Here is a 25,472-nt window from a genome sequence, read left to right as displayed (position 1 = left end):
TTAAATCTCTGGCTATTGTGGGGAATCTCTGGCAGGAGAGGGGAAGTCTGATCAATTTCCTGGCTAGATCTATCCTCACTTGGCCATCTTACGATCTAAAACATGAGAGTGAGGTGTGCATAATTGTTAGCCTCTGTTGGGTGACTAAGGTCAGATAATTTGCCTTTGTCTCTTGGTGATCAAGGAAGCATCTTGGCTGGGTGTGACTTCACCTCAAATGTTTTTGCATTTCTTGGGTACAATGGGACTCTGGGGAAATCTGTTTACCAGCCTGGCACCATCACTAGTTTTGTGTACCTCCTTTAATAGGAGTGTCTTGGCATGCACACAACATGAAATACACCTTTCCAAGAAGTTACACCCTCTTATTAGTGCAAATGGGTTTGTTTTGTTTTGCGTTGCACAGTAAAATGTTTGATGTAGCTATATATTTTTAACTGGTTATACGGTTAAGGGTTTGAACAGTCTTGAGGTTAAAATTGTTTGGAAGGCAGAATCTCACCTTACATGTTGCCTATCTGTAAGGTGGTAATCCACTAATAACTAAAGAATTTTAAACAGGCATTTTTAAAATCAGTAAATCTTAAATACAGCAGCTGGAGTGTTAAGGGCCTACAATCTGCCACAGCTGTTTTGTACACAGGGCACAGATCTAATTCAGGGTTCCCAAAATGGGTGTTGTGACCCCTCAGGGTGTCACAAGGTTATTACATGGGGGTTGTGAGCTGTCAGCCTCCACTCCCAAACCCTGCTTCGCCTCTAGCGTTTATAATTAGTGTTAAATGTAAAAAATGTATTTTTAATTTATATGGGGGTTACACTCAGAGAATTGCTGTGCAAAAGGGGTCAGTAGTTCAAAAATTTTAGAACCACTGATCTAATTTATTCATTCTGTCCAGGTCACCTTTAAAATGCTTATTCTTCACCTTTAACAAAAAACTTACCAGATCAATGTAGCCTGAACATTATCTCGAAGTATAAAGGTTTCAAAAATGGCATTCTGTAAATTAATCTGAGTAACAGCCTACTGTATTATGAGTAATATTTCAATTCAGGAAGGCATACTCACCAAGATGGTGTTGGTTTTTTTATATGCTTTAAAGAACCTTATAACACTGGATGGCAATACATTTCACTGATGTGGAAACAACTCTTCCCCTCCCCTCCCCCCCACCCCACTGCACTGATGAACAGAATGGGGGAATCTTGGAGTGGTCTCCCAAGATCAAATAAAATAAACTACCAAAAGTTCCTAGTATCTAGGCTGCACTAGATCTGATTGGTATGGCTGGTAAACTGGCTTGGTACTCAAAGCTCTCTGCAGGAATGGGCAAGCCGTGTACCATGGTGGTGGCTGGACCCTCCAAAAGTCATGATGGCCTTATTGGAAATCATGCCTGGCTCTTTATCAAAAGGACTTTGATGCTGGTAGAAATAACACTGCTCAGTCCTGACTGAGGACACGAGCTAAATTTGTTTATCCGATATGCTGCCAGCAAACTCCTCTTTCTCACTCTTACTGTGCAGTCTCTTCAGTAAGAGCCATTCCCCTCTTGAAACATGTTCTAACGCCTCGCCCTTTGAAAACCTGGCAGTGCTCTGCCCCCTACCTATCTGATCTCATAACCCCTTTTCCCCCTCTGTGTGCCCTGCGCTCTGCCAGTTCAGTTCCCCTATGGGCCAGATATGCATATGCTGAAATCAGTAAGAGTTTTACCATCTCCTCCCACATGTGACTCAATGGCTTTTTATCCTGTCTAATCCTATAAGTCATGCACTGGAATTCAGCTAGTCAACCTCATCCTCCAAATCCCTCCCCAGGAGCCACTCCTTTCAGCCAGCACTTCCATCGCTGAATTCCACTCTTAACTTTCATTTTGGACATCCATTCTGCATTTACAACAAATCTCACCGAAGAGTCATGATGAGACCTGTGCATACCGTAACCATAGATCCATCCGCTCAGTTACTGCTTTAGTCCGCATCTCCACTCCCTTTAGCATCCTCCTTTGCTGTTTTGAACCTAATTTACAGCATCAGATCCACAGAGCAGGGATGCAGAATTGTCTGTGTAAGGTGCTGTGCCTGCTTATGATGGTGTGTAAATAGCACTCAGTAATAATCAGCTTGCTTTGGCAATAAGCTCAATAATCAATGCTTTGGCAATAAGCTCACTGGAGCAGGCTGACTTGTGATGCTGTTTTTAGGCTGCCTGTGTTATTAATACACAGCTCTCCCAGGCTGTGCACAGAAGCAGAAATTTGGACATCTGATACTTACCAAACATAGTTTCCGTAGCAAATGGACGGACGTGCTGTGTCACGAGTTATGTTTCCCTCCTTACAGGGATTTCACACTCTGAACACTACAGCACATTTGCTCATTTGACTCGGTCAAATGCAAAACTCTTCACTTGGTCAGAAAAAGGATAGGGTTTTTGGGGAAGCTGTGGAGTATTTATAGGGATTGGTGACAGGCAAGTTATGTATACTGTTGTACTGGCTCTGAGTGACTCAGATTGGGATAGTGCAGTCTGCCCACATATACACAACACCTTCTGGCAGAGGATCTCAAAGTGAATCTGGTTGTTGTGCCTGTGAAGTAATCTCTCCATTCCAGGTGGGGAAGCTGGCCCCAGGAGTGCACAGCTTCCCATAGAACATGGAGCACGGGGAACAAATGGTGGGGGGGCTTGTCTGAAAAAATAATCAAGTGACACAAGTAATCAAGCCCTGGGGCTGAGTTGCTTCCAATAGCCCAAGTACAGATCCATCTCCCTAAACAATGGACACTGTCTCAGTCAGTGGCATACCCAAGCTAGGAAATGAGGGTCCTGTAGGGCAAAGGGGGCACTTTCCCCTTAACTTCTGCTGGGTTCCAGCAGACGTGGGGATGGAGAATGGGATAAGCCCTGGCTACACCCCCAAACTAGTTGGACTACTCCCTTTTTGAGATACTGGTGTAGCCCTGGGCTCAATGGCTGCTCCCTAGTGCTCAGTGAGTGCTCCTATCTGCATATTACGTGGCTGAGGAGGGGAGTGCTGCAGAAGAAGTACGGGATAAGGGCTTTCCTCAACAAGTCAAAACGGAGTTTAGCTTCTGGTTGTTCTGGCCAGTGATGTGTAGTAAACCATCCTCTTTTCTTTTTTACAAGTTTGCAGTAAAATGCCGCATCCTGTGGACTCCAACGTGGAGTCAAAGCCTTCTTCTAACAGTTGGGAAACAAAGTCTGACAGAAATCCAAGAAAGTGGTGGGAATCAAACCAGTTTCTGAAGGAATAGCTGCCAGTTCCACCCCATCCCATTAGACCACAGTGACAGCAGCTGTGTGGAAGGCTGGAGCTAGCCAGCGTAAGCTGGCTGAAGGAAGCTGTGATAGGTGAGTGATGTCCAACCACCTCTGAGATTTCCATTACCGCTCATCCATGTGCAATTATTTTTTTAAAATATGATCATTTAACATTTGCAGGTTGCTATGGCCTGGAGGCCAAGCAGGTCAGGGCTCTGTGGTGCCAGGTTCTGGACAAATCTGGTAAATGACTATCCCTGCTCCAAAGACCTTATGTGCTAGGAGACAAAGAATCACAGGTGGACGAGACACACAAGTGGATTGGGATGGGGATTGAGGGGAGATGGAATAACAACAGGTAATAGGATGTTATTTATTATTTGTATTGTGGTAGCACCAAGGAGCCTCAGTCTGGACCAGGACCCCATTGTACAAGGTATTGTAATAACAGAACAAAGAGTTGACAGTCAAAGCAATGTGTGTGGTTCTTAGCCAACTGGTAGCTGTAATCACAGCGGATCATGAGCCTAATAAAGTGAAAGTTCAGAGGCATGACTTTAGTGAGGAATAATCAACACCCACTTCGCTAAGCAATTGCTGGGAAAAAGCACAGAGCACACTGCTGGGGGGATTCTGCGTATCTCACACTTACCTATGAGTTTGGTCTCATTTTTCTGGCCAAACTCAGCTGTGGCCAGCGTAAGCCATGCAAAAAGTTAACAAATCAGAAGAGAGTTAAGTGTCAAAGCAAAGCATTTTCCCTACTCAGGGTAATGCTGAGCTACTCTGGATTGAGATTAAAAATGTGGAAGGGCAGCAAGAGATGTCAGTCATGTCGCTCACCCTGAAGCTGGGATGAGTTCTCTAGCCACCTGCTGCGTACTGTGGAACTGAAGCCCTGCTTGGAACCACAAGGTGCTTCCATTGACCAATAAGTGCACAGATCTCCCACTGTTCAGGGAAAGGATGAACTACAGAAATGCTACAAAAAGATCAAATCAGAAACTCTGAAACTTGGCTCTAACTGGGGGAGGAAGAAAATGCTGCCTTTGTCTTTTAAAACAAACACAACTTTACTTTGGGTTGCCTCCCCAAAAGCTCTATACAATGTGAAATAATCAAGGCACAGAGAGAAAGTATGTGCAGTCACAGAAGGAGTGAAGTTCCGAAGTAAAGGCGAGGGAGGAAAAGAAATGCTCTCAGCTGAGATCTGAAGAGATGGAGGAGAGAGTAAATGAGGCAGAGAAGCCACTCAAGGTGGCAAGAGCTGCAGAAAAGGTACTTGCGCCAAGAGTAGCAAGACTGTATGAAGGAGTAGACAGTGTAATTATGTGTTTACTTGCAGTATATAATTCAACCACTAGATGTGTATGGCCTGTGCAGAAATCCAGACAGGGTGTGGTCCCTGGTAAACAATGGACACAAAGCTGGAACTCAAGCTGTGTGGACACCTGTTTGTTTGTGTCTGTAGTTTTCTTTAACAAATGTCTCCTGATTAAAGCAGACTGTGATTCCATCTATTACGACCGATAGGAGGCTGGTGCTCCATGAGTAAAAGGAGACAAGCTCTAGGAGATCAGCTGAAGCAAGTCCATGGAGAAATGCTCATAGGAGGAGGGTGATATGTCACTGATTTGTGAAATGAATAGGGAGCTGAGGATGGGGCTGATATGGTCATACATCTTGATAAGTATGACAGAGTAAGCAGCAGCATTTTGCACATGTTGGAATCTAGAGAGATGGCATGTGGGGAGTTGTGGTTACAAATATTTTGTTACAGTTGCTAAGGGATTGTATAGATCCCAGGCATCCATTTACTACCAGCAAACACCCAAGTCCCTTGCACCAGCACACTTCTAATAAATAATACAGACCGGGGAAGATGTCTGCAAGATGTGAGCCTTGCATGCCTCACCCTATCTAGCCTAAGGATCTCTCCTTGGATGTGTGGCCTGTAAGGAACACCTGACTGCTGCAGACAGTCGGTACTGAGGAGCCCAGTAGCTGCTATTACTAGTCTGCTCCTCCCTATTTCCCAAATAATGCCTTCTAAAAGAGACTGACCAGGAGATAACATCACACCAGAGCTCTGCTCTCTACGCTGGCTGCAGATACAGCTCTGGGTCCTTTTCAAGGTTCTCAAAGGCCTGATTGGGCTAGGCCCTGGCTTTCTCAGAACTCACCCCTCTTCTGCCACACTTCCCACAGACCTTTTATAATAAGTCTTATCAGTCAGAGAACAATGTTTGTCTCAGATTTTCATAATCCAGAACACTGGCAGGCCAGCTCATATTGTCTTATGCCAATGGAGGAAGTGATAGAAGGTGAAGGAACAGGAATGTTTGGTGCTAGTGGCCATCAGCTACTTAGAGTTCAACTCACTAGAAGAAAGGGCTCGTCAAATGCAGCAGTAGCCAAGGGTAACTGATTTCGAGAGCTACGATTTGGGGAATTAAGAAACCTAGTGATCATGGAGCAAGGAGTGATGGTGTGTTGGAATTGCAAGCTATCACATTAAGAACTGGGGTCCTGCTTTCAGCCTAGGGGACTCTGTGGCAAAGCCTGCAGGCTGTGAGCAGAGTCCGTCTTGAAAGAGCCATCTTAAAGCAAAGTGGGGTGAGTTCTGCCTCACTGCCTTAGGGAGCAGCCTGTTTATTCTCTCCCTGTTTTGGAATTCTTGTATGTCATCATTCTGAATTTTAAGATATAAAATCATGTTTCATTGCAGTTTTCCAGAAAGCGTTGATGTTGTTATCTAATTTCTCTATTTGTATGCCTTGAACATAACAGGAGTGAGTGTGCTAAAACTCTTGAGTGAGAGAAATCTGGAACTTGCTAAAAATACACACACTAATTAAGGTGCAACACACAATCCCGCTGGCAAAGACAACGAAAAGGAACAAATTGTTGCTATTGGAACTGCTTGAAGATGCTAGTTCAAACCCCCACCAGCACCCTTCTTTTGATGGGCAAAGCTGAGACGTCTAGAGGTTCCAGTCCAGCCAAAGGGTCAAATTACAATCGTTCACACTGTACAAACAATGTATCCTACCGTAACAGCAACCAGTGGTGTGAGGGGTGCCAGCCCCTTTCATGTGATAATGGCAATACTCTTGGTAACCCTACTCAGGCCAGGTGGCTGGGGGTAGAAAGGAAAACTCGGTGTCTCTCTGACCAGTGCTCCTGTGGTACCAAGCAGAGCATCTCTTATCAGCAAGGTTTGCGTTAGCTACTGGGGAATTCCATTAACCAGCAGAGACCCCTCTATCAAGGTGACTGTTGCTAAGCCCATTATGTCCAAATACAGTGACATTTTAATATATTTGTCCAGCTCAGTGAGATCATTTCCCAGAAGGCTGTGCTGTTATTAATATCTTTGCTCTTTTCCCCAGCCTCAAAAACCAATTGGCAGAAGTCTGTGCTTTTTATTCAGGCTCCTTCTGCTGCTCTGGGAAGCCCTGGGTTCCATCTTGCCCTTTAAGCAGCTCTTCCTAAAACAGCTTGGCACTGGCGAGACTCTACCTGACCCAGCGAACTTGGGCAGCTTACCCACAAAGCAAGCGCTGTCCGAAATCACTGGACAGACTGGCCATATCATTAAATAGCCCCGGGGCTGGATGATGGATGCTCTTGTAAACTCTTAGGGAAAAGGACAGAAGATTTTCTTCTTATCCTAGAAGGACTGGTTCAAACAAATCTAGGGCTCATTTAATTGGTCTTATCATCTGCGCAGCCCAAGATTTAGTGTGTAACTTTCTCCTTCCACCTGCCCCAAACTCGTATGCCATCCGGAGCGCAAGGGGTGAGTCCCTGGAAGGCTGAAGAGGGGAGCTAATGACATGGTCTGAATTTAGGGGAGAGGGGATTGTGGGGAGAGTTAGGGGAATGGTGGACGGAGGTTTCTTCCTAAACAGGGAGATGTGCCAAGGCGTTATTAGTAGCACCCTGGTCACTCAGGCTGCTGAGCACTAGGAAGAGCACAGGCCTAACTGAAGCCAATTAATCCATTTTGGTTGGGGATTGAGAGTTCGGTGATGATTGCTGGGCTCATGAGGCAATTGGCTCAGTAACTGGAGGGGTATAATTGGGAGGAACAGGTAATGGGGGGAGCCTGAGCTGAGGAGTGAGGGCTGTGCGTAAGTCTGCAGCACGCTGTTGTACTTTGTAAGGAACCATGTGGTGAAAGGGTACCAGCCTGGTGTGTGTTTGTGACTGTGGATCACCTGAACTGGCCAGGCAGTGTGGTACACTGGGTAGTGACCAAGCTGCCCTGAGACAGGGAGAAGCCACGGTAAACTCCAGATTGGGCAGCAATAAAGGGGGGCCATCCTGATTCCATAAGGGGTTCAAATCATCCCCACAGGATTCTCAGGCAGTAGGAAGCAGCTCAGGCATCCCTGGAGCATGACCATCACCCCAACACTGGTGGGGTGCCCTGTAACCCAGGAATCCCCTGGGGTGGCAGGCTGGGCAGCATTGTCTTGCTGGGGGAGGGGGAAGGAGTAGCTTTGTATCATAATTTATTCTGTACAGCGTAGATCTTCTTTGTCCCCTCACCGTCAAGTTTTTGCATAGGGGGTTTCCAGGGACAGAATCCCTTAGCCGATCAATGGGCTGTGAGAATTCCATTGATATTAGGGTAGCAGAGAACATCAAGGGTATATAGCATGTTGTATTCACACTTCTGCTTTCTGTAGCAGCCAAAGGCAACAGTGTGCATGCTGGCTCTTGCATACATCATCTGTGTTCTCAGTACAGTTATGTTCGGGCACGGCCCCATAGTGTCCAACAGCAGAGGATGGAAAGGGAATGCCCTCAGTTCTTGGACTCTCTGGCCCAGGTGCAGTTAATGGCACCAGCCCCGTATGATGAGAACAGGGTGTAGACCTCAGTCATGTCATCAGCACACTGGAGGAGTTGTAGCCTGTAGCAGTGTCTTGCAACCTCCCAAATACAGCCCAGAGAGCCACAAACCAGGGCCAGTGGCTGCCTTCTCCCTGTGACTGCAAGGGGAGGAGAAACCTGCAAAGTTCAATGCTGGGGAACTCATTCGACAAGCCATTTCTGCTCCCCTATTCTAGACAATAGAGTGCAAGTACAGTGTTCTGGCTGGATGCTTTTAGTTTTGATAATGTATGATTTGCTCAGGAAAATACATTTATTTTGCTTATATTTACAGGCAAAGCATGCCCCATAGACTCATGGTTAGCTGCCAATGTAGGCCACAGTGTTATGGTCTGGGTGTCTCTGGTTTAGGCCCTCATTCAACAAAGCACTTAAGAATAATGCTCAACTCTAAGCCTCATGTGAGTCAATGGGACTTAAGCAAGGCTTCGTTAATGGGGGCCCACATGTCTGCAGACCTTCTAAAACAACCATTATGATAATGAAGGCTGCATGTTTGCATGACTTTGGGATAAACAGGAAGGTTTTCATAGGAAGACAGGGTCTTTGTAACTGACCCAGCAAGCCTCCATTCCATTTTTGCATATATGGCTCTATGCATAGTGAAGTATGGGAGAGTGGGTTTAAAACTATTGGCTAATTATTTACATTTAAAAAAAAATATTAGTTATTGTACAATAAAGGAGGCTTTAAGATAAGATGATCCTGGAAATTTGCTGTTTTTCTGTAAAAGTCCCAAATGTCCATTGCAAAAACAACCAGCGCTAATTACAACTGAGAGAATGATGTGGTGATTGACGCACAGGGCTGGAAATCAAGACAGCTGGCTTCTAGTCTCAGCCATGCCAAAGACTCCTTGTGTGTCCTTGGACAAGCCAAGCAGCTTTTCTGTGGCTGAGTTTCCCTATCTGTATAATTGGAGCGTGGAAGGGAGATTTTACTTCAGGGGGTTTGTGATTCTGCCCTAAGAGTGACTGTCCAAAATGGCACCTTCTTACTCAGACCTTTTTCCTGTATGTACTCAGAATCACTGAGTGACTAAAATTAGTTTGCTCCTCTTTACTTCTTAGCCTCGCAGAACCATTACAGCTATGAGAAAGTGAGTGGCATTCTATTCTGGCTCGTGCATCTTCAACACAATTGTTGATAACTAAGGACGTGGAAGGGACTTGGTTTAACTTTCAGATACCAGACTGGGTTTGCAAGGGTCAGGCTGGCAGCTAGAAAAGCCATCAATTTGCGTTAAAAGGAGCAGATCAGATCTGATGTATTACGAGAGGCCAGTTTAGTATATAAAGGCATCATCCAGAGCAGTCACACTTCTTATGTGTGGCAGTGCTCACAATGCACTAGGTACTATCTGCAAACTCAGGAAGGCTCAAGCCTGGTCTACACCTAAAATGTAGGCCGACCTAGTTATGTCACTCAGGGGTGTGAAAAATTCACACCCCTGAGAGACACAGCTAAGCCAACCTAAGCCCTAGTGTAGACACTGCCAGGTTGGTGGAAGAATTCTTTCATTGATTTAGTTACCGCCTCCCGGAGGGGTGGATTAACTACAGCAATGGGAAAACCCCTTCCATCACTGAAGCCCGTGTCCACACTATGGCACTACAGTGGCACGGTTGCAGTGCTGTTGTAGAGTCTGTGGCGTATGTACTGCCTCAGTCCCTGCCCCAAAGACCAAACAATCCAGGAGAAGCAAAAGATGACAGGGGGGATTTGTTAGGGTTTATAAGGAGCTTTGAGATTCTGAGAGGGAAGGTGACATGTAAGGGAAAAAGATTTATTATTATTATTAATGTTGTGGGTGCATTTCTCACTGTGCCAAATCTGACCATGGTGTAACATCAATGAAATTACATCAGGAATGAGTCTGGGCCTTAATTTTTATCCTGAAGGCTTCTGGCTTAGCCCCCTCCTCTCCCCCCAGTCATAACTGTACAAGATAAATTTTTGCAGAGTTAATGCATAAAATAGAGCTAATCCTTTGGTATTTAGGATGACTTGAAACTGGTGTTTTTGAGAATTAGCTTCTGAGTGGACTGACTGTATATATTTGTCATATTGTTTTCTGATGACAAACCTCTCATTGGATTCATTTAATGCTTCCATTAATTTCAGTGGAAATCTGAATTTGAGGTGGAGGGTGGTCTAATCTTTAAAAAGAGTCTTAATCCATTTACACAGCCTCTCTTGCAGTGTTAAGCATTTTTTCCTTGTCAGGAGCATGCTGCATTTATAACCTTGATATGTCACTTTTCAGCCTCTTTAATATTTGGGTGGGGGAGGGGGGCTCAAAAAATAGAAATGTTCTTCAAAGATGAAAACACAAAGGAGTCCATAATGTATGTATGTGTGTGTGTGACTGTGATTTGTGTCAGTGAGAGACAGAACTGATGAGGATTTGAAGGGTGGAAAAAGAGAGAGAAATAAAAATAGGTAGCAACTAAAAAGAGGAAGAACAGAAAGAAAGAAATCCAACTGAGGAGAGGTAAATGGAAAGTTACTAGAAAAGAGGAAATGGGGTTAAAGACGGATTAAGCGTGAATTAAAAATAATATGAAGTAGATCTCCCATTATTTTGATCCATAAATCACCCCTCCCAGAGGCAGTATGACAGCCTGGGAAAACATAAGCATTTATAGCTGAAATATAAATACTAGAACTCATACATATCCCTAGTTAATAGGCTACAAAGCCCTTCACTTCTAGATCGTTGGATCAAATCCAGCCCAAGTCTGTGTTGAAATTTGTTACTAACAGATGCTTGTTCGATGGCCTGTGTGAAATGAGTTTGGTGGGTCTCAGCCTGGATCCACATCATAAAGCAAACACCTCCCACAATTAGTACTAATGGGCAACTTCCAGAGGACTTCACTGTTAGGGCTATTGATCTGGCACCTTTCACCAGAACTAAATTCAGTCACACAGCCTGGGTATCTGCCTTATGCCCACTGTTTCTTCCTAGGTGGCAGAACTTGCCGCCCCTCTGAACCGAAGCACACACACATCAACGGTCTCTGCTATGAAGCCAATTGTTAGTTTCCCTTAATCACAACCCTTCCACTGATTGGATTTTCCTTTTTGTTTGGTGAGTGAAGCGACTCCCTCAGCCTTCATGTGGGAGTTAAGTGGGTCAGCTGTCTGTTGTGTTTGTGGCAGCTGTCACATGGAAACAGCTCAATGTAGAATTCTGAAACTTGGCAGGAAAACTCCAATTAAGACGTAAAAGTGCAGACATAAATTGTCTGAGCAGAAAGAGCCTCATATCTAGGTCAGTGACAGTTTTCATGCGGAAAGGGCACAATGGTGAATTATTAAACTTAACATCATTCCAAACAGATAATGCTGTTTGCGTTTCAAACATGAATCCTCACACAACCCTTCTAGGAGGAAGGAAAAGAGTATTCTCTATTTTTTAGGTGAGGAAACCGAGGCACAGAAAAACAAAGTGACTCTCCCATGGTCACAAAGGGGATCTGTGGCAAAGTTGGGACAAGTATGCAAGAGTCCTGTCTCTTGTCTTCCCTCTGTGTCGATGCAAATTAAATTGTTTCCATTTCACCATATGAGGTGCATTGTCTGCAGGAGATTTCTGCAATGCCCTTCATGATGAGATGGCAGAGGGTAGTGGCCAACATTACAAACTATGAGTTAAATCTTCTTAACTTTACCCAATCAAGTATTCCTGTTGGACTACTCATATAAAGAAAACATATTTTGGCTTTATATGTTATGGGGATCACTTCACCGGCCTTTGCAATGCAGCCAGCTCTGAGGTGAAATAAAGTTGTATGCCAATTTTGGAGTAGTGATGAGTAGATTTCAGATTAGATCAGACAAACCATGGGGCAGATTCTGAGCAAAAGAAGGGACTCTCCCATCTCTGTATTACAATCCAGGGCCCAGAGGAAGCAGGAAGAGCAGTTAATTCTAATACAATTAATGTATAGTTGTACAGAAAAAAAAATGCCACCTTCCTCACACTAGATTGATTCTCGTTCTTGTTTTGTTTGAAAGATTAATAGGAGCATCCATCTCATCCTTCTTTTCTGACTTTTCTCTGGACACAGCCTTCTGTGACCTTACTGGCTGTTTTCCACATGGACAGCCATTTGCAAGCTGAACTGCAGATGCACCCTGGAAATGTTATGGGTTATACTTCACTGGCCATGTGTAAAAATGCATCTCTGCTTGGTAACAGATTTGACCATTCCTCGGCAGGAGGGATTTTCTGTCTATTTTGCAAATGATTGGTCATATCCAGGTAGGTTTGGTTGCCTCTGTGGGAGTAGTGTCCCATAGAAGCAAATGATGTTAAACCAATGCTAATAACATCCTTGCTCATGAAGTCATTGCTTGATGTTAACAACTCCCCCAATTACTGCTCTCTCAAATCTTACCTTTTTGGGGTTGTCTGCTCCAGATTAATTTAGATTTTTCTTTCTATCTAGCTGGTGTCAGGCTTGGCACAGAGGCAGAACTGGTATGCTTGGTTGATGATGTACTGAGTTTGGAGAAAGGTCAGGTGTCCATGCTGATCTGACTAGGTTTCTCAAGATGCTTTGATTTGTTTGACTGTGAATTGTTGCTCACAAACCTGCATGAGCTGGAAGGGAGACTAAGTGATATGCTACATGGCCGATCAGGAAGAGCCATCTTTGGGCAGAGTAAAGAAAAAGCAAGATTCTGTGATACTCTAAAATGGAGATAATGAAAATCCATCCAAGGACATTGTTCTAGCATGGAAAAGGGATTAAGGAAACTTGTTTGGAATACTGTGCACAATACTGATGGCTCTAGCCTTAAAGACGACTTGAAGGGGAGAAAATCAGGATCGTGCCCATTCTGCCTTCTTTATGAAGCGTATAAAAGCCAGAAAGTTTTAATCTGCTCTTTTTTAGATTAGAATTGCAGATCTTGTCCACCCTGGATGACTCTATGGGGGACTGGAGAAGTGCTTGATTAATATCACAAATATTAATAATGTTAGACCCGGTTAATGGAGAAGAGAAACTATATTTATTCTGAGAATATAACTCTGTTGGTTTGGTTAACACCTATTTAAGTGTAAGACTTAGGAGAAAATCTTTGTGCTAAGGATTCAACACCCTGTCTCTTCAATTTAAGGTTGAGAACTCTCCTAATTTACATGCATTAGTCATCTGAAAAGTCTCCCAGCAAAAAAGCAAAGCTAAGGCTTGACTTTTCTGATATTTTTACAGAAAAAAAGTGTTAAATATGTTTTAAACAGACTACACCTAAAATCACTAGAGGTAGGAATTTGTGCAAACACTCTCAAATAAACCATTAGCCAACATTTAAAAAGTACAGAAAACGGGGTTGGGAGACTTAGGGAAGGACCCTTTAAAAATTGCTGCTGTAGCACTGATGGAAATCACTTTGCAGCAGGAATATGTTACACATGGAAACATACTTCTTAGAATTAGCTACCTACAGAAAAAGTAAAGAAAATACCATATTTATTGTCATTTAGTCTGCAGTTTGATAGACGAAGACATAAATTCACAAATATCTTTTTCAACTTGAAGCAGAATGTGACAGGGAAGCATTTTCAGGGGCAGAGGTGAAACTAGAAAAATGATTTTTCTTAAGTCTCAAAGAGAAATTTGTCTGTGGTTTTAACAGCTATGCATCAACTAAAACAATTGGTTCTTGTTAATGGACCAAAGATCTTAAATAGTGAGTGGTACTTTGCAGATGCAGAAGAGCACAAAATACTGCAGTGCTGATTGCATATTTCACTGGAGAGGGCTATGTGCAGGAACTCCTTGTATTAGACACACATAATAATACAGGGACTGGAAAGCCATGTGTGTGAGACATGGACATTCTATCTCTTGAGTGGGCAGTACTTAGTCAATTAGTACTGTCATGGGATTAGCTGCTCAGTAGGGAGTGGAAACCAAGTTATTTTCTAATGCTGGTTTGTAATTGCTTGCTTTCAGTTTATACAAACCAACCCCCGCCCCCTCACCCCCAAACACACACACATATATATATCCCCAGTTTTCTATATCTACACAGTTTTTGCAGCTTGTTCCATAGAAAATACAGTCTTCCTAACATAAATGAAGGGCTGCTTTCTAAAACATGGGCTAATTGTACATTCAGATAGGACATATGTTGTAGAATGGGAGCTTTGAATCTATGCTATTTCTTCAAACAGAGAAACGGTCAAACATCACTGTGGTCCTGACAGCTGAGAGGATTAATCAATGGAGATGCCTTCTATGAAGAGATCTAGTGAAAGATTCGGGGGGCAAACCCTGCCCCCCTAAAAGGCAGTGGGTACAGCTGGGAGCCACAGCTCTTACTGTATCAAAGCCCACATCTTCCAGAGGTGCAGAATGAGGCACATAAACTCAGGAGCAGAAAGCTGGAAGTGAAATGGACCAAATTTCTCCACAGTATGCAACTCTTCTATAACCTGTTTTATAAAACCATGAGTGGTGTGGAGAAAGTGAGTAAGGAAAAGTTATTTACTTGTTCCCATAATATAAGAACTAGGGGCCACAAATTAAATTAATGGGTAGCAGGTTTAAAACAAATAAAAGGAAGTTCTTCACTCAGCGCACGGTCAACCTGTGGAACTCCTTGCCTGAGGAGGTTGTGAAGGCTAGGACTATAACAGGGTTTAAAAGAGAACTGTATAAATTCATGGAGGTTAAGTCCATTAATGGCTATTAGCCAGGATGGGTAAGGAATGGTGTCCCTAGCCTCTTGTTTGTCAGAGGGTGGAGATGGATGGCAGGAGAAATATCACTAGATCGTTACCTGTTAGGTTCATTCCCTCTGGGGCACCTGGCATTGGCCACTGTCGGTAGACAGGATACTGGGCTGGATAGACCTTTGGTTTGACCCAGTATGGCCATTCTTATGTTCTTATTTTATGTTCTTATGAATCAGCACTTCTGACATAGAAGTGTTGACACTAAGGTGATATGGGTTTTGTGCTTGACAGAGCCCTGGTCTACACTAGGAGTTGAGGTCGAATTTAGCAGCGTTAAATCGATTTAATCCTGTACCCGTCCACATGACGAAGCCCTGTTTTTTGACTTAAAGGGCTCTTAAAATTGATTTCCTTACTCCACCCCCGACAAGGGGATTAGCGCTGAAATCGGCCTTGCTGGGTCGAATTTGGGGTATTGTGGACACAATTAGACGGTATTGGCCTCCGGGAGCTATCCCAGAGTGCTCCATTGTGACTGCTCTGGACAGCACTCTCAACTCAGATGCACTGGCCAGGTAGACAGGAAAAGGCCCGCGAACTTTTGAATTTCATTTCCTGTTTGGCCAGCGTGGCAAGTTGCAGGTGACCATGCAGAGCTCATCAGCAGAGGTGACCATGATGGAGTCCCAGAATTGCAAAAGAGCTCCAGCATGGACCGAATGGGAGGTACGGGATCTGATTGCTGTATGAGGAGAGGAATCTATGCTATCAGAACTACGTTCCAGTTTTTGAAATGCCAAAACCTTTGTCAAAATCTCCCAAGGCATGAAGGACAGAGGCCATAACAGGGACCCGAAGCAGTGCCTCGTGAAACTTAAGGAGCTGAGGCAAGCCTACCAGAAAACCAGAGAGGCGAACGGCCGCTCCGGGTCAGAGCCCAAAACATGCCACGTCTATGATGAGCTGCATGCCATTTTAGGGGGTTCAGCCACCACTACCCCAGCCGTGTTGTTTGACTCCTTCAATGGAGATGGAGGCAACACGGAAGCAGGTTTTGGGGACGAGGAAGATGATGATGATGATGACGTTGTAGATAGCTCACAGCAAGCAAGCGGAGAAACCGGTTTTCCCGACAGCGAGGAACTGTTTCTCACCCTGGACCTGGAGCCAGTCCCCCACGAACCCACCCAAAGCTGCCTCCCGGACCCGCCAGGCAGAGAAGGGACCTCTGGTGAGTGTACCTTTTAAAATACTATACATGGTTGAAAAGAAAGCATGTTTAATGATTAATTTGCCCTGGCATTTGCAGCTCTCCTGGATGTACTCCCAAAGCCTTTGCAAAAGGTTTCTGGGGAGGGCAGCCTTATTCTGTCCACCATGGTAGGACACTTTACCACTCCAGGCCAGTAGCACGTAGTCGGGAATCATTGTAGAACAGAGCATTGCAGTGTATGTTTGCTGGCGTTAAAACAATATCCGTTCTTTATCTCTCTGTGTTATCCTCAGGAGAGTGATATCATTCGTGGTCACCTGGTTGAAATAGGGTGCTTTTCTTAAGGAGACATTCAGAGGTGCCTGTTCCTGCAGGGCTGTTTGCCTATGGCTGAACAGAAATGTTCCCTGCTGTTAGCCACGGGGAGGGTGGAAGGGCTAGCCACGCACTGGGGGAAGGCAAAATGCGACCTTGGAATGAAAGCACATGTGCTATGTATGTAATGTTAACAGCAACGTTTACTGTGAAAGTGTGTACCCATTGTTATATAAAATGTGTCTTTTTAAATACCACTGTCCCTTTTTTTTTTCTCCACCAAGGATCACAGGATCTTCTCCTTCTCAGAGGCTAGCGAAGATCAGAAGGCGAAAAAAACGCACTCGCGATTAAATGTTCTCTGAGCTCATGCTGTCCTCCTACACTGACAGAACACAGATGAATGTGTGGAGGCAGACAATGTCAGAGTGCAGGAAAGCACAATATGACCAGGAGGAGAGGTGGCAGGCTGAAGAGAGTAAGAAGAGAGTCCTCCCCAAGTTCCATAGCCTCCTCACCCAGACGCCCAAGAACGTGGTGGGGGGGCCTCCAGCCACTCCACCCCAGAGGATTGCCCAAGCAACAGAAGGCTGGCATTCAATAAGTTTTAAAGTTTTAAACTTTTAAAGTGCTGTGTGGCCTTGTCCTTCCCTTCTCCACCACCCCTCCTGGGCTACCTTGGTAGTTATCCCCCTATTTGTGTGATGAATTAATAAAGAATGCATGCATGTGAAGCAACAATGACTTTATTGCCTCTGCAAGCGGTGATCGAAGGGAGGAGGAGAGGGTGGTTAGCTTACAGGGAAGTAGAGTGAACCAAGGGGTGGAAGGTTTCATCAAGGAGAAACAAACGGAACTTTCACACGGTAGCCTGTCCAGTCATGAAACTGGTTTTCAAAGCTTCTCTGATGTGCACCGCGCCCTCCTGTGCTCTTCTAACTGCTCTGGTGTCTGGCTGTGCATAACCAGCAGCCAGGCGATTTGTCTCAACCTCCCACCCTGCCATAAACATCTCCCCCTTACTCTCACAGATATTGTGGAGCGCACAGCAAGCAGTAATAACAGTGGGAATATTGGTTTCGCTGAGGTCTAACCGAGTCAGTAAACTGCACCAGCGCGCTTTTAAACATCCAAATGCACATTCTACCACCATTCTGCACTTGCTCAGCCTGTAGTTGAACAGCTCCTGACTACTGTCCAGGCTGCCTGTGTATGGCTTCATGAGGCATGGCATTAAGGGGTAGGCTGGGTCCCCAAGGATAACTATAGGCATTTCAACATCCCCAATGGTTATTTTCTGGTCTGGGAATAAAGTCCCTTCCTGCAGCTTTTGAAACAGACCAGAGTTCCTGAAGATGCGAGCGTCATGTACCTTTCCCGGCCATCCCACGTTGATGTTGGTGAAATGTCCCTTGTGATCCACCAGTGCTTGCAGCACTATTGAAAAGTACCCCTTGTGGTTTATGTACTCACCGGCTTGGTGCTCCGGTGCCAAGATAGGGATATGGGTTCCGTCTATGGCCCCACCACAGTTAGGGAATCTCATTGCAGCAAAGCCATCCACTATGACTGCACATTTCCCAGGGTCACTACCCTTGATATCAACAGATCTTTGATTGCATTGGCTACTTGCATCACAGCAGCCCCCACAGTAGATTTGCCCACTCCAAATTGATTCCCGACTGACCGGTAGCTGTCTGGCATTGCAAGCTTCCACAGGGCTATTGCCACTTGCTTCTCAACTGTGAGGGCTGCTCTCATCTTGGTATTATTGCGCCTCAGGGCAGAGGAAAGCAAGTCACAAAGTTCCATGAAAGTGCCCTTACGCATGCCAAAGTTTCACAGCCACTGGGAATCGTCCCAGACCCGCAACATTATGCGGTCTCACCAGTCTGTGCTTGTTTCCCGAGCCCAGAGTCGGCGTTCCACTGCATGAACCTGCCCCATTAGCACCATGATGCCCACATTGCCAGGGCACGTGCTTTGAGAGAAGTCTGTGTCCATGTCCTCATCACTCCCGTCACCGCACTGATGTCGCCTACTTGCCTGGTTTCACTTTGCCAGGTTCTGGTGCTGCATATACTGCTGGATAATGCGTGTGGTGTTTAATGTGCTCCTAATTGCCAAAGTGATCTGAGCAGGCTCCATGCTTGCATGGTATGGCGTCTGCACAGAAAAAAGGCACGGACCTATTGTCTGCCATTGCCCTGACAAAGGGAGGGGCGACTGACGACATGGCTTACAGGGAATTAAAATCAACAAAGGGGGTGGCTTTGCGAGAAACTGAATGGCCCCCTCAAGGATAGGACTCAAAACTTCAAGGATAGAACTCAAAATGGTTTAGCAGGCCGTTGATTTCACGGAGGGAGGGAGGAGAAAATGAATACAAAACAAATCTGGTCTATTTCTTGTTTTGAGCCACTTCATCTATCTTTATACATCTTGCTGGCAGCAGACTGTGCAGTACGACCGCTAGCCATTGTTATCTCCTGGGTGCTCGGCAGAAGACGGTGCAGTATGACTACCGGCCAGCATCTTCTGCTGGCTGCTGATTAAATGACAGTGCACTGCCGGTAGGACTCAATCACCATGAGACGAAACTTAAAAGCGAAATGACCTGGCTGAGTCACTCCCATGTTTGCCCAGGCACCCCTGACCTCATCGAGGTCGGTTAAAAGAGCCCCCAGGACTATGTCAACGATGGCTACCAGTCATACTGCACTGTCTGCTGCCAAAAGGCAATAAACTGCTCCTGTGTAGCAATGCAGTACCACGTCTGCCAGCACCCAGGAGACATACGGTGACGGTTAGCTGAGCGGGCTCCATGCTTGCCATGGTATGGCGCCTGCACAGGTAACTCAAGAAAAAAGGCGCAAAACGATTGTCTGCCCTTGCTTTCACAGAAGGAGGGAGGGAAGGGGGGCCTGATGATATGTACCCAGAACCACCTGCGACAATGTTTTAGCCCCATTAGGCACTGGGATTTCTACCCAGAATTCAAATGGGTGGCGGAGACTGCGGGAACTGTGGGATAGCTACCCACAGTGCAACACTCCGGAAGTTGACGGTTGCCTCGGTACTGTGGACACACTCCGCCAACAACATGCACTTAAGAGAATTTGTGTGGGGACACATACAATTGACTGTATAAAAACGCTTTCTACAAAACTGACTTCCATAAATTCGACCTAATTTCGTAGTGTAGACATAGAATCAAATCTCATCAGACTGAACTGTGGTATCAGAGAGTGTGGTGGATTGGTGGTGGAAGTATCTCTGTAGCAGATTCAGGAAAAAAGAACATGAGGCTGGTGAGTGAATCCTCAGTGGCACAGTACTTGGTAAAAGGTTTACGTGTGACGAGTGTAAGGATAGGTTTACATGTGAAGAGTGTAAGAATAGTAAATTGCACGCAGCCCCTCCTGGGAAACATCATGAGAGCCCCTACGTTGAGGAAAGACAGCTGTTACTTTGACACTCTAATTTTGCTTTGTAATCTAAACTCTGTGCACAAAGGATAGAAATCTTATCATCTACATATGACATTACATTCAAAGTTGTATTCCATGTGGGGAAAACCTCCATCCTCCTTTAGCTGCATCCCTCCTGTCAGGACACTAACACTCTTTTCTTCTGTGTGTGCTGGATCCATGGGACTAAATTTCCAACAACTTAATTGATACCTCTTCATCCATGCCTTCCAACCACTTCTAAGAAGCCTGTTCTTCTCTGAAGTGTTCTGTTTATGCAGACCAGATGCAAGACTGTGTTTTTATCACATTGTCCCAGTCATGCCTGCAGGCTTGCTGGGGCAAGGACATCCACACTTGTTTGGCAGAGTTTACATTTTAAGGAGCTCCTTACATGCTGATGGGGCAATATAAATAACTTTGGCTTTACACTGTATACAAGTGTTAAATACAGAGGGCCAAATTCTGATCTCAGGAACACTAGTGAAAAAAAAAAATCAGACAGTTCTATTTGTTGAGACGGTTACCTGTGTGACGCTGTATGGAATTTGGGAGACACTTGAGGATATTATGAATATTAATATTGTAAAATTGCGATGTGCCATGTAAGATCTGCAAAAATGTTATAATTTGCCAAATATGATAATCTCATTTATGTTTGTATCACCTTTGTATATTGGGTTATAGATAGGTCTGTATTACAAAACTTGTGCTATGCTTCTGGGTGACTCTCCCAGACAGTTTGGCATCAGCACTGCCTATCCTGCTTGATGGCCCATTAGCTATACAATTGACCCATTGAGAGAAGGCAAGGGATACACCTTATGACTCAGCAAGGCATGGAGGGGCATGCCTATGGACAGAACTGTAAGACTTCCAAGCCATATGGTGGGCAGCTTGTGTTTGAAACAAAGTAAGCACTAGTTGCATGGCAAGACTATAAAAGGCAGCTATATCATCTCCATTTTTACTTCAGTCCTGCTTCTTACCTCTGAAGGAACTTTGCTACAAACTGAAGCTCTGAACAAAGGACCGAATGACCCATCCAAGCTGTGGATGTGTTCCAGAGAGACTTTCAAGCCAGCAACCTCACCAATATTCCTAGGAACCTCATGGATTTGAAGTGTTGTATTTATGTGACTGCTTTACCGTTTAACACCTCTCATTATTTTTTCTTTATAATAAATCTTTAGTTTTAGATACTAAAGGATTGGCTGGCAGCGTGTATTTTGGGTAAGATCCAAACCTATGTTGACTTGATAATGTGGCTGACCCTTTGGGGTCAGAAGAACATTTTGTATATGTGAGCAGAGTTTTTTAAATAACTTCTCACTGTACTGGACCTAGGTGCTGACTGGGAGCCAGAGAACTGGAATGCAATAAAGGAGGCTGTGTGATTTCTTTTTTGTTTATTGATAACCAGTGTGGAGGAACAGAAGCAAAGTTTGTGACTGGTTGGAGAATTTAACTTCAGTGTTACCCACCCGTCTTGGGAGTATTTACTCTCCCTTTTGCAGCCTGTCCTGACGTTGGCATTTCCAGTGAGGGCTGCCCCAGGCAACAACCTGCATTTATACTGGAGTAATAGAGCTGAATTTGCATCACCAATTTCACATCTAGCTAGAAAAGGTTTCACACTGGTAATTGGATTTTGGCATATGCATTTCTGATTCTGTGGTTCAAATAGGCTCTCAGGTCCAGATCCTCAAAGGTATTTAGGGGCCTCACTCCCATGGAAATCAATGGAAATTAGGCACTTAATCCACTTTGAGGATTTGGGCCTTAGATACTACAGTAATGCATGGTGGTAGGAGACCTGAATATAGGTGGACTTGTTGACAGGCTAGTTTGAAGACTCTACTTAAACTTTTACCATGAGAGGCTTAACTGTGGATTCTGTGTCTGATACTGGATGGGCTTGTTTTACAAAGTGAATGAGGCCAGAGTCATTAGTGCTATTGACAGCATGAGCACATGGTTTTAGCAGCAGGAAACTGCTCCCCTCCCAGGAACACAGATGGTTCATCACCCCACCTCCATACCTGGACAGAGGGGATACACCCGCTGACTCTAGCCACCACAGGATGTTTACTGTGTGGGATTCATCCTCTTACTTCCTGCTGTGTGCAGGGAAGATGAAAGGCCCACACTCCATGGGCAGTGTTCCTCCCATCTCCCTGGTGTGGCAGGGGCAGTTAAAGCCCAACCCTCTCTGCAGCACAGAGATACAGGCCATATTTCCTCATCCCACCCAACCAGCTCAGTGGCAGTATTGTCAATATCCAGCATTTAAAAATGAAGAGTCAGGCCCTCAAAAATGGAAGATTGGCATAAAAAAACATGTGTTTTAAACAATAAATGTGGTGTTCCTTTTATTTGTCTTCTGGTTTCTGACCCTTTGGGTCACCAGGGCATGACATGTTCAAGCTTTTCTTTGCAATGAGGGCCAGAAGCTATTTTTCTTTTAAACGATAACTGAGATTCTCCCCTCATCACAAGACTCCAAGCTTAGAAATTAATCAAATATCATAGGACTCATGATAAAAATCACATCAGCTGGTGACAGGGATAAAGGTCGCACGGGCCCCGCCCCACAGCATCCCCTGGGGCTCTTTCCCCACCCCTATGGCCTATTCCATCGCTGTTCCTGGGCCTGCCCCGCACGGGCCTCTCTTTACAGCATCGCCCCCAGCGGTCCCGCACCGCAGCGTCCTCCTCCAACAGGCCCCTCCTCGCGCCATCCCCTCCCGCACCGGTTCCTCGTTGCGGGTCCCTGCCCAGCGCCCCGGGGCCCGGCCGGGGGTTGTGTGAAGGCGCCTCTCAGCCCCCCCCCCCTCCCAAGGCCCAAGGCCGCGCCGCCTGCCCTCGAGAGGAAAAGTGGGGGCGGGGCGCCCGTCCTTAAGAGGCCGCTTCCCGCCCCGGAAGTGACTGGGAGGACCGAGCTCAGCACCACGGGAACTTTACCCGGAAGGCTTCCCGGGCAGCCGAGCTTCCCTCCCGGTTTCTCTGCCTCAGCAGCGCCCCCTCTCGCCCCGGAGGCGGCGTGGCTGACCGGGCGGCCCCCGCAACCCAAAAAGCCGCGGCGGGCAACGCTAACCGGCCAGTCTGAACGTTCGTGACGTGCAGCAACGGCCCATTTCGCACGCCGACTACGGAACCCCGCAGGGCGCGGGCTCAGCTCGCCCGAGACCCCGGCCGCCGGCGGGCGCATGCGCAGATTGTACGCTTACCTCATATCAGCCACGCTTGGAAGACTTCCCCTCTCTCACCATGGAGCTCCGCGGGGGGTGTTTCCGGCCGCTCTGACCTTCCCGCGGAGCTCCATGGTGAGAGAGGGGAAGTCCGCAACGGAGCGACACCCGAGTGCGCGTGCGTCCTGCTTGCTGGGGAGTCTTCTAGATTCCAGGGCCCGACAAAGATAGTGCGCTTGCGCGCTGGGCCTGCGCGCTTGCCGGGTCGTCCTTCCAGTCGGTGCTGAGTGCGCCTGCGCCCTGAGGCTTCCATTCTTGCCCAGCCCCAGCAGCGGCAGCCTCGGGGCGGAGGAGCAGCAGCCGCAGCCATGCACTGCAGTAGGTGCCGCGGGAATTAAGCGGGATCTGCTGCTCCCCCTTCTACCGCATGCACCCTCTGTAACGTCCATGAGGCCGGTTTTACTTGCACCCCCCCTCCCCCGCCTGCCCTTCCAGCAGCTCCAGGTAAAACCCCAGTGTCCTGTAGCATGGGGTTGATATGTGGGGGGAGGGGGCTGCAGTCAGCCCTTGGCTTGTTGGGGGGCAGGGAGGGGGAGGGGAAGCATTGTTTGGTGAAATCAATAGGTTACAGAGCTGCCTCTGCTCTGTGGCTGGGCTGGGCGCAGCTGGGAGCCTGACCGGGGCTCATGGTTGGGGGAAGTGCATGGGCTTTCCAGCAGGGTTTGTTCCTGGCCGTTTCGCCCAGCTTATCAGTGTTTTAAAGTATTTTTTTTTTCTAAAAATGAGGATTTTGTATTCAGTTGCACACCCAGGAAAGAACAGACTTGGCAGGCACTGGCATTGTGGTGGCAGCCCACCGTAGGAAAAACGGTGGGACTGTGATGTCCAGAGGGAATTCACTTCCCTTGTTCCAGACATTTTAAAAATGGACAAAGCACTACAGAAAACAGTGTAAGGACGAATCCGGTACTGGCTGGGAGGGGTGGACTGCATGACCTAATAGGGCTTTTTCCTCTGATTTGGGGATGGGTTTTAGAAATCTAAACCGCGGGGGCTGGGGAGTACAGATTCAAGGCTTTTGTTTCATCCTTAACTCTCCCTGCTGTGCTTAGATCTGAGATTAGTGCGTGGCTGTATGTGCTGCAATACTTAGGTACAATGGGCGATTTTACTATTAGTTCCTTACCCCTGAATCTCCAGTCTGACAGTGTTTAGTTAGATCCTTTATTGTATTTCTTTATTTAAAAATCTGGCTATGTAATCTGAATAATTGACATAACAGCCTTTAATGATTGTTAGTGTGTACTACTAGATGTTCTCAATCTGTGGATTATCATGGTAGTGCGCTTGCTCTGAATTGTGTCTGTGGGATCAAGGTTCTGATCCATAAATAACCATCTCCCCACACAATGTATGGTCAATAAGGGTTCTGTAATACTTTAATGCATATTTAGTAGTTGATATTGAGATTTGAGTAACTTGACAGTTTTTAATTACGTACTAGTGACAATGTCTAAAGGCAGGAGGCTAGAGGACTAAATAACTTGTTTAATTCAAAACTGTTTAGAGGGTGGTGAAAAGACAAATTATTTTGCTTATCTGTAGTTTAAAAGCATGTACTGATTTGAACAGATTAGTTCATAGTTTTTGGGGCATTAGCATGTGAGACCAGCTTTGCCTTACAGAAAGATGCTAAATAAACCTTTTTATTTGTATCCGATGAAGTGAGCTGTAGCTCACGAAAGCTTATGCTCAAATAAATTGGTTAGTCTCTAAGGTGCCACAAGTACTCCTTTTCTTTTTGCGAATACAGACTAACATGGCTGTTACTCTGAAACCTTTTTAAGTTGCTCCTCAGGATCTGCTCTGCCCTCAGGTACATGTATGCCACTTCAGTAGGAAGGGAGTCTCCTTACCCCTTCCTTAAAGAACATGTCTAAAAAGCAGTATTAGTGGACATACTGGATGGACACACTGCAGTAGGTTAGAGGCTATGCAGAAAGAGCTATATCCTGGAAGGTTTCAGAGTAACAGCCGTGTTCGTCTGTATTAAGAATTAGGACTGTTTAGATTGGTGGTTGACAGTTGTCACTGCTAGTTTGATTGTGAAGCAGAACTTGACAAAGGCTTGTTGTTAAAATCTGAAGTAGGAAAATATTTGCTTGCAAGAGCCTACCTGCACACCGTATCTTATTAAAATAAGTGCAAAGCTTTAAGAGGATCCTGGTTTTTGTGTGTGCTTTGCTTTAAAAAGCACTTTTCATTACAGCTTAGGCTGGCTTCAGTTTTTACATTTGATCTGTCATTGTCACTCAAGCAATGTCTACATTATCACTTTTGTCGGTTAAAGTTATGTTGGTCGGGGTGTGAAAAAAACACTCCCTTCACCCAC

General features: G+C 45.7%; 1 protein-coding gene across 1 annotated transcript in view; it reads left to right on the top strand.

Annotated features, from left to right (window-relative positions):
- Positions 1-23,349: 23,349 nt before the first annotated feature.
- The window catches only part of CLASP1 (cytoplasmic linker associated protein 1), a 267,031-nt gene continuing 264,908 nt past the window's right edge, over positions 23,350-25,472 (top strand). The window contains exon 1 of the mRNA XM_073305074.2: positions 23,350-23,584. The gene's annotated coding sequence lies outside the window, so the exon portion shown is untranslated. The remainder of the gene's footprint in view (positions 23,585-25,472) is intronic.

This window comes from Lepidochelys kempii, chromosome 11, assembly GCF_965140285.1.
Source record: "Lepidochelys kempii isolate rLepKem1 chromosome 11, rLepKem1.hap1, whole genome shotgun sequence".
NCBI classification, from domain to species: domain Eukaryota; kingdom Metazoa; phylum Chordata; order Testudines; family Cheloniidae; genus Lepidochelys; species Lepidochelys kempii.
Note: the sequence above shows the minus strand (reverse complement) of the source record. Positions and strands in the feature narration are given on the sequence as shown.